Raw genomic sequence first — 9,539 nt, 5'->3', positions numbered from 1 at the left:
ACAGCTAAACTGTGGAACCGACCGTTAAATTTCTTTCATTAACGGCTTCATACAAAAACACCATCCAAATTTGTGACTTTTCCGGTGGAAAGTCCAAAAAATTTCTTTTATAAAAAGCTTTTCATGACAATTACAAACACAAAGGGGGAACATTGAGCCAAATCGGTCGAGCCGTTCTCAAGTGACGATCTTTCATACACGCTCCAACTGATTTTTCTTCATATAGATTTTTGCAGTTTAGAAACTGGTAGAATACGAGGACTAATAAGGTAAGTAAATCAATAAGGAGTAATAACAAAGTAGCCAAATAAATTTCGCAAACGACTCCGATTAGTAAAGAATTAATAATTTAATTACGGTCGCTTAACGATCGTTCTTTCCTCACTCTGCTACCTGACCTCCATTTCGTTCGAACAACTACAGGGACCTGTCATACAAACATTCGAAGCAAATTTACTCAAGGCACCAAGAACATCTATTGAATGCAAATCTTCGAGCAAATATATCGTTCCTTCCGAAGATTCGGCGGAAGACAGATTTCGTCTACTTTAAAAAAAATATTTACTTTTCGGAAATTAATTTTGATGTATACCACGCATGAGATAATATTACCTGAAGAAATGGTGCTGAAATTTTATCATGAATTAATCTGTGAATCGTTATTGCGTCCAGTTATTGTACAATTCCCGCTGGGTTTCCAGAAGCTGATTGCAATTTTGAAGTCTCGAAATAAGGTTCTTAATTTGGTGATAAAAACAGACATCACATGGCTGACACACAGGTGTGCAGTTTGGAGGTATTACTTCTACCGCACAAAGTCAGTTGACCCTCGTGATCTATAAACGTGCTGCCACACTGGACGGTATTAGTTTGTCCACCCCAGGGGCCCAATATCAGAAACAACTTGTTTTAAAGTGTTTGAAGATATGTTTTATAACCTAAATTTATCAGTTTCCGGATTTGTAGCAAGTGACGTACACATTCTTGAACTAGTCGCTTAAACGATTGATCTTTTCTATACCCAGAAGACTAAATTAATCATTCGTTTCTTATAATCTAACGAAAACTTTGGGCAACAGTCTCCCAGTCACAGAGATGGGACAAGGAATTCAGTATTAGAATCGGAATTTAAAAGAGGTTTAAAAGACGTAACATCAGTTAAGGCAGAAAGGTTAGATAACATTCCACCAGAATTTCTAATATCATTGGATAAAATGCCAAGAAAATGACTATTTCCGATGGTGTGTCGAATGAATGAGACTGGCGATGTATCATCAGACTTCCAAAAAAACATCATCCACACAATTCCGAAGATTGCAAGAGCCAACAAGTACGAGAATTACCGTACAATCAGCTCAACAGCTCTTGCATCCAAGATTGCTCACAAGAATAATATACAGAAGAATAGATAGGAAAATTGAGGATATGTTCGATGGCAATTAGTTTGGCTTTAGGAATGGTAGAGAGACGCATTTCTGATCCTGCGGTTGATAATGGAAGCAAGACTGAAGAATAATCTAAACACTTTCATATGATTTCTCGACCTGGAAAAAGCGTTCGAAATTCTGAAAAAAAAATGTGGGTAGGCTATACGGAAAGGCGGGTGATATACAACATGTAGAAGAGCCAAGAGGAAGAATAACACTGGAAGACAAAGAACGAAGTGTTCGGATTAGAAAGGGTATAAGATAGGGATGTAGTTTTTTTCCCGTACTTTTCAATCTGTTCATCACAGAAGCAATGACAGAAATAAATGGAAGGTACTAGAGTGGGACTAAAATTCAGAGTGGAAGAATATGAATGATAATATTCGCTGATGACATTGCTACCCCTCAGTGAAAGTGAAAAATAAATACAGGATGTGTTGAACGGAATAAACAGTGTAATGAGTACAGAATACGGATTAAGAGTAAATCGAAGAAAGATGAAAGTAATGAGAAATAGTACAGATAAGAACAGCGAGATATTTAACATCAGGAGTGGTGATCATGAAGTAGATGAAGTTACAGAATTCTGGTACCTAGAAAACAAAGAACCTATGACGGACGGTGCAAGGTGGACATAAGAAGCTCACTATAACTGGCAAAGTGGGCATTCCTGGATGAGAGAAGTTTATTAGTATCAAACAAAGGTCTTACTTTGAGCAACAGATTTCTGAGAATGTGCGTTTGGAGCACGGCATTGTATGGTAGTGAAACATGGACTGTGGGAAAACCGAAACAGAGTGGAATAGAAGCATATGAGATGCTGTGCTACAATCGAATGTTGAAACTTTGGTTGACTGATAAGGTACGGAATGAGGAGGTTCCGTGCAGAATCGGAGAGGGATAGAATATGTGGGAAGCACTGACAAGGAGAAGGGACAGGATGGAAGGACATCTGTTAAGACGTCAGAGAGTGACTTCCATGGTACTACAGGGAACTGTAGAGGGTAAAAACTGTAGAGAAAGACAGAGATGGGAATACATCCAGCAAATAACTGAGGACGTAGGTTGCAAGTGCTACTCTGAGATGAAAGGGCTGCCACAGGAGAAGTTGTGGCGGGCTGTATCAGACCAGTAAGAAGACTGATGGGAAAAAGAGGGGGATATTGCGCCGTGCAATGATGCGTCAGTTTTTGTACACTGTCAACAGCGACATGGGGTTCGTTTATTTACCTTATGTGATAACGTGCGCCAGCCGGGGTGGCCGAGCGGTTCTAGGCGCTACAGTGTGGAACCACACCAACCTTTACGGTCGCAGGTTCGAATCTTGCCTCGGGCATGGATGCGTGTGATGTCGTTAGGTTTAAGTAGTTCTAAGTTCTAGGGGACTGATGACCTCAGAAGTTAAGTCCCATAGGGCTGAGAGCCATTTGAACTTTTTTTTTTTTTTTTTTTTTTTTTTTTTTTTTGTACCGTGCTCGTCTTTACAGCAGTCTTAGTCGGAACTGCTTTTATACAACGAGACCTAAAATTTTAATTCTCTATAGAACCAAGTCGATGTGAACTTCGTGTGCCTTCCGTGTTATTATTACTTATCAATTTACTTAACTTATTAACCTTACTATTCCTTACAGTTCTCTGTGGAAAAAAAATAAAACCGCTAAAATAACCGCAGAATGAATCGGGGAATCGAACACAAGTTCCCTACTTTCCGGGCAGATGCTTTCGGCGCTACATGTGATGATGAAAAGCGTTCAGTTTTCAATTATCTGTCGATCTCGTTAATTCTGAGTCGATCACGCATCACCAAATTTCGGGGTAGTTTTCTCAGAAGACAGGAGGTCGGGAAATGTTGAGCCAAAATACCTCAGAGTTTTTCATTTTAAATTGTACACAAGCCACTTGCCAAACATATCGACAGGGAAAAAATCGCAACACCAAGAAGGAGTAAACGAAAGCTGCTAGGGGCGTTTCTTAATCTGAAAGGTGATGTCTATTCAAATTTCGCGCCAGTCGTATAACAATGGCACTAGTAGAGCCAGTATGAGGATGCAAGTCAGGTTTACTTTAAATACACACTGTAACAGTCGTAGACGCAAGTTTCCTTTGAGATTGGACATGGTGAGTTCATGTTAGTCACGATTGCCTTTAACGAAACAAAGAGGCCATTATCAACACCTCGCTGAGTTTGATGAGGTCGTGTAATAGGTGTACGAGACTCTGGAGGTTCCCTCTGCGATACTGCAGAAACACTTGGCCTGAATGTAGCCACTGCACGTGACTGCTGGCAGCGGGGGTCACAGAACGTGCGGTTGCAGGAAGACTGGGCTCCGGACGGTCGCATGGCACTACTTAAAGGGAAGACCATCGTCTTCAGCGTTTGGCTCCGGCGCATCGTACTACACTACTGGCCATTAAAATTGCTACATCAAGAACAAATGCAGATGATAAACGGGTATTCATTGGACAAATATATTATACTAGAACTGGCATGTGATTACATTTTCAGGCAATTTGGGTGCATAGGTCCTGAGAATACTCTCTTTCAAATTCTAGAGGTGGCAGGGGTACAATACAGGGAGCGAAAGGCTATTTACAATTTGTACAGAAACCAGATGGCAGTTATGAGAGTCGAGGGACAGGAAAGGGAAGCAGTGGTTGGGAAGGGAGTGAGACAGGGTTGTAGCCTCTCTCCGATGTTATTCAATCTGTATATTGAGCAAGCAGTAAAGGAGACAAAAGAAAAATTTGGAGTAGGTATTAAAATCCAGGGAGAAGAAATAAAAACTTTGAGGTTCGCCGACGACATTGTAATTCTGTCACAGACAGCAAAGGACTTGGAAGAGCAGTTGAACGGAATGGACAGTGTCTTGAAAGGAGGATATAAGATGAACATCAACAAAAGCAAAACGAGGATAATGGAATGTAGTCGAATTAAGTCTGGTGATGCTGAGGGAATTAGATTAGGAAATGAGACAAAGTAGTAAAAGAGTTTTGCTATTTGGGGAGCAAAATAACTGATGATGGTCGAAGTAGAGAGGATATAAAATGTAGACTGGCAATGGCAAGGAAAGCGTTTATGAAGAAGAGAAATTTGTTAACATCGAGTATAGATTTAAATCTTAGGAAGTCGTTTCTGAAAGTATTTGTATGGAGTGTAGCCATGTATGGAAGTGAAACGTGGACAATAAATAGTTTGGATAAGAAGAGAATAGAAGCTTTCGAAGCGTGGTCCTACAGAAGAATGTTGAAGATTAGGTGGGTAGATCACTAATGAGCTGGTGTTGAATAGGATTGGGGAAAAGAGAAGTTTGTGGCACAACTTGACTAGAAGAAGGGATCGGTTGGTAGGACATGTCCTGAGGCATCAAGGGATCACAAATTTAGCATTGGAGGGCAGCGTGGAGGGTAAAAGTCGTAGAGGGAGACCAAGAGATGACTACACTAAACAGATTCAGAAGGATGTGGGTTGCAGTAGGTAGTGGGAGATGAAGGAGCTTGCACAGGATAGATTAGCATGGAGAGCTGCATCTAACCAGTCTCAGGACTGAAGACCACAACAACAACAACAAGTCCTGAGAAATCAGTACCCAGAACAACCACCTCTGGCCGTAATAACAGCCTTGATACGCCTGGGCATTGAGTCAAACAGAGCTTGGATAGCGCGTACAGGTACAGCTGGCCATGCAGCTTCAACACGATACCACAGTTCATCAAGAGTAGTGACTGGCCTATTGTGACGAGCCAGTTGCTAGGCCACCATTGACCAGATGTTTCAAATTGGTGAGAGATCTGGAGAATATGCTGGCCAGGGCAGCAGTCGAACATTTTCTGTATCCAGAAAGGCCCGTACAGGACCTGAAACATGCGGTCGTGCATTATCCTGATGAAATGTAGGGTTTCGGAGGGATCCAATCAAGGGTAGATCCACGGGTCGTAAAACATCTGAAACGTAACGTCCACTGTTCAAAGTCCCGTCAATGTGAACAAGAGGTGACTGAGACGTTGAATCAATGGCACCCCATACCATCACTCCGCGTGATACGCCAGTATGGCGGTGACGAATACCCGCTTCCAATGTGCGTTCACCGCGATGTCGCCAAACACGGATGCTACCATCATAATGCTGTAGACATAACCTGGATTCATCCGAAAAAATGACGTTCTGCCAATCGTGCACCCAGGTTCGTCTATGAGTACACCATCGCAGGCGCTCCTGTCTGTGATGCAGCGTCAAGGGTAACCGCAGCCATGGTCTCCGAGCTGATAGTCTGTGCTGCTGCAAACGTCCAACTGTTCGTGCATATGGTTGTTGTCTTGCAAACGTCCTCATCTGTTGACTCAGGGATCGAGACGTGACTGCACGATCCGTTACAGCCATGCGGATAAGACTCCTGTCATCTCGACTGCTAGTGATACGAGACCGTTGGGATCCAGCACGGCGTTCCGTATTACCCTCCTGAACCCACCGATTCCATATTCTGCTAACAGTCATTGAATCTCGACCAACGCGAGCAGCAGTGTGGTGTACAATTTGAGCAACAGTTGGAACCACACTGACTCAATGAACTGTGGCAAATGGTTACGTCAAGGACAGCTCCGAGCCAGACGCCCTGTAGCGCGCATTCCACTGATACAAAACCTCCGCCATTTCTGACTTCAGCGGTGTCAAGCGAGAGCTCACTGGAACGCAGGATGGATGCCTGTTGTGTTTTCTGCTGAAATCTGGTTCTGCCTCGGTACCAGCGATGGCCGTGTGTTGGTTAGGAGCTGGCCAGTTGAGGCCCTGCAACCAACCTGTCTGGGTGCTAGACACACTGCACCAACACCTGCAGCTATGGTCTGTGGCGCCATTTTTTACGACGCCAGTAGCACTCTCGTGGTTATCCCTCGCATCCTGAGTGCAAATTTGTACGTGAATCTGGTGATTTGATCTGTTGTGCTGCCATTCGTGAACAGTGTTCCAGGGGGTGTTTTCTAACAGGATAACGATCGTCCACATATGCTGTTGTAATCCAAGGTGTTCTACAGAGTGTCGAAATGTTGTCTTGGCCTGCTCGATCACCAGGTGTGTCTCCAATCGAGTATACATGGGACGTCATCGGATGATGACTCCGGCATCATCCACAGACGGCAATGACCCACTAAGTGCAACAGGTATGGAACTCAATCCCACAAACCAACCTCCCGCATCTGTACAAAACAATGCCTACACGGTTGCATGCTTGCATTCAACATTCCGGCGGTTACATCGATTATTAGTGTACCAGCATTTCACATTTGCAGTGGCTTGTCTGGCGCTTACATTCACCTGTCACCTTCTAATGCTTATCCTTTAAATATGCTACCTACACAAATGTACACTACTGGCCATTAAAATTGCTACATCACGAAGATGACGCGAAATTTAATCGACAGGAAGAAGATGCTGTGATATGCAAATGATTAGCTTTTCAGAGAATTCACACAAGGTTGGCGCCGGTGGCGACGCCTACAACGTGCTGACATGAGGAAAGTTTCCAGCCAATTTCTCATACACAAACAGCAGTTGACCGGCGTCGCCTGGTGAATCGTTGTTATGATGCCTCGTGTAAGGAGGAGAAATGCGTACCATCACGTTTACGACTTTGATAAAGGTCGGATTGTAGCCTATCGCGATTGCGGTTTACCGTATCGCGACATTGCTGCTCGCGATGGTCGACATCCAATGACTGTTAGCAGAATATGGAATCGGTGGGTTCAGGAGGTTAATACGGAACGCCGTGCTGGATTCCAACGCCGTCGTATCACTAGCAGTCGGGATGACAGGCATCTTATCCGCATGGCTGTAACGGATCGTACAGCCACGTCTCGATCCCTGAGTCACCAGATGGGGACGTTTGCAAGACAATAACCATATGCACGAACAGTTCGACGACGTTTGCAGCAGCACGGACTATCAGCTCGGAGACCGTGGCTGCGGTTACCCTTTATGCTTCATCACAGACAGGAGCGACTGCGATGCTGCACTCAACGACGAACCTGAGTGAACGACTGGAAAAACGTCATTATTTCGGATGAATCCAGGTTCTGTTTACAGCATCACGATGGTCGCATCCGTGTTTGGCGACATCGCAGAGAACGCACATTGGAAGCGTGTATTAGTCATCGCCATACTGGCGTATCACGCGGAGTGATGGTATGGGGTGCCATTGGTTACACGTCTCGGTCACCTCTTTTTCGCATTGACGGCACTTTGAACAGTGGATGTTACAGTTCAGATGTGTTACGTCCCATGGTTCTACCCTTCATTCGATCCCTGCGAAGCCCTACATTTCATCAGGATAATGCACGACCGCATGCTTCAGGTCCTGTACGGGTCTTTCTGGATACAGAAAATGTTCGACTGCTGCCCTGGCCAGCACATTCTCCAGATCTCTCACCAATTGAAAACGTCTGGTCAATGGTGGCCGAGCAACTAGCTCGTCACAACACGCCAGTCACTACTCTTGATGAACAGTGGTGTCGTGTTGAAACTGCATGTGCAGCTGTACCTGCACACGCCATCCAATGTTTGACTCAACGCCCAGGCGTATCAAGGCTGTTATTACAGCCAGGGGTGGTTGTTCTGGGTAATAATTTCGCAGGATCTATGCACCCAAATTGCGTGAAAATGTAATCACATGTCAGTTCTAGTATAATATATTTGTCCAGTGAATACCCGTTTATCATCTGCATTTCTTCTTGGTGTAGCGATTTTAATGGCTGGTAGTGTATTTCCAAAATTTCAGTACCGTACATTAATTGTTTTTTGGTGTGGTTTTTTTCCGTCAGTGTATCAGCCGTATTGGTTGCCTGTGTCGGTTTCAGGTCATTTTAGCTAGTACATTCTTCTCACAAGTATTGATGGAATTAAAGCTATGCGGGCGGGTCGTGATTCTCGCTTGGGTAGCTTAGTGGTTGGACCACTTGCCTGTGAAAGGCAAAGTCTGAGATTCGACTCCCGATACGGCACACAGTTTTAATCTTCAGTTTCATATCAGCACACACTCAGCTGCAGAATGAAAATTCATTCTGGATATATCAGCTTCAAAGTACCTTGCTTGTTCCAAGTTGTTTATAAAACAAGTAACTATAACAAAAAATGGCTCTAAGCACTATCGGACTGATTATCTGAGGTCACCAGTCCCCTGGACTTAGAACTACTTAAACCTAACCAACCGAAGGAGATTCACACATCCATGTCCGAGGCAGGATTGGAACCTGCGACCGTAGCAGCAGCGCGGTTCCGGACTGAAGCGCCTAGAACCGCTCGGCCACAACGGCCGAAAAACTCTAACAGGGAACCACGAAAGCAAGTCCAGGGAAACGCAAAAATCATACCAGCGCACGACAGACCGTGAGCGCAAATACACGCCGCTGAAACTGGTAACACGACTAAGAGCTGTGAATTAATAAATTCGTGAAATATAACCGCAATAATTCGGATCTCCGGGCGGGGACTACTCAAGAGGACGTCGTTATCAGGAAAAAGAAAACTGGCGTTCTACGGATCGGAGCGTGAAATGTCAGATCCCTTAATCGGGCAGGTAGATTAGAAAATTTAAAATGGGAGATGGATGAATTAAAGTTAGATATAGCGGGAATTAGTGAAGTTCGGTGGCAGGAGGAACAAGACTTTTGGTCAGGTGAATACAGGGTTATAAACACAAAATCAAATAGGGGTAATGCAGGAGTAGGTTTAATAATGAACAAAAAATAGGAATGCGGGTAAGCTACTACAAACAGCATAGTGAACGCATTATTGTGGCCAAGATAGACACGAAGCCCACGCCTACTACAGTAGTACAAGTTTATATGCCAACTAGCTCTGCAGATGATGAAGAAATTGAAGAAATGTATGATGAGATGAAAGAAATTATTCAGGTAGTGAAGGGAGACGAAAATTTAATAGTCATGGGTGACTGGAATTCGAGACTAGGAAAAGGAAGACAAGGAAACATAGTGGGTGAATATGGATTGGGGCTAAGAAATGAAAGAGGAAGCCGCCTGGTAGAGTTTTGCACAGAGCATAACTTAATCATAGCTAACACTTGGTTCAAGAATCATGAAAGAAAGTTGTATACATGGAAGAAT

Source organism: Schistocerca americana, chromosome 10 (genome assembly GCF_021461395.2).
Source record: "Schistocerca americana isolate TAMUIC-IGC-003095 chromosome 10, iqSchAmer2.1, whole genome shotgun sequence".
NCBI classification, from domain to species: domain Eukaryota; kingdom Metazoa; phylum Arthropoda; class Insecta; order Orthoptera; family Acrididae; genus Schistocerca; species Schistocerca americana.
Note: the sequence above shows the minus strand (reverse complement) of the source record.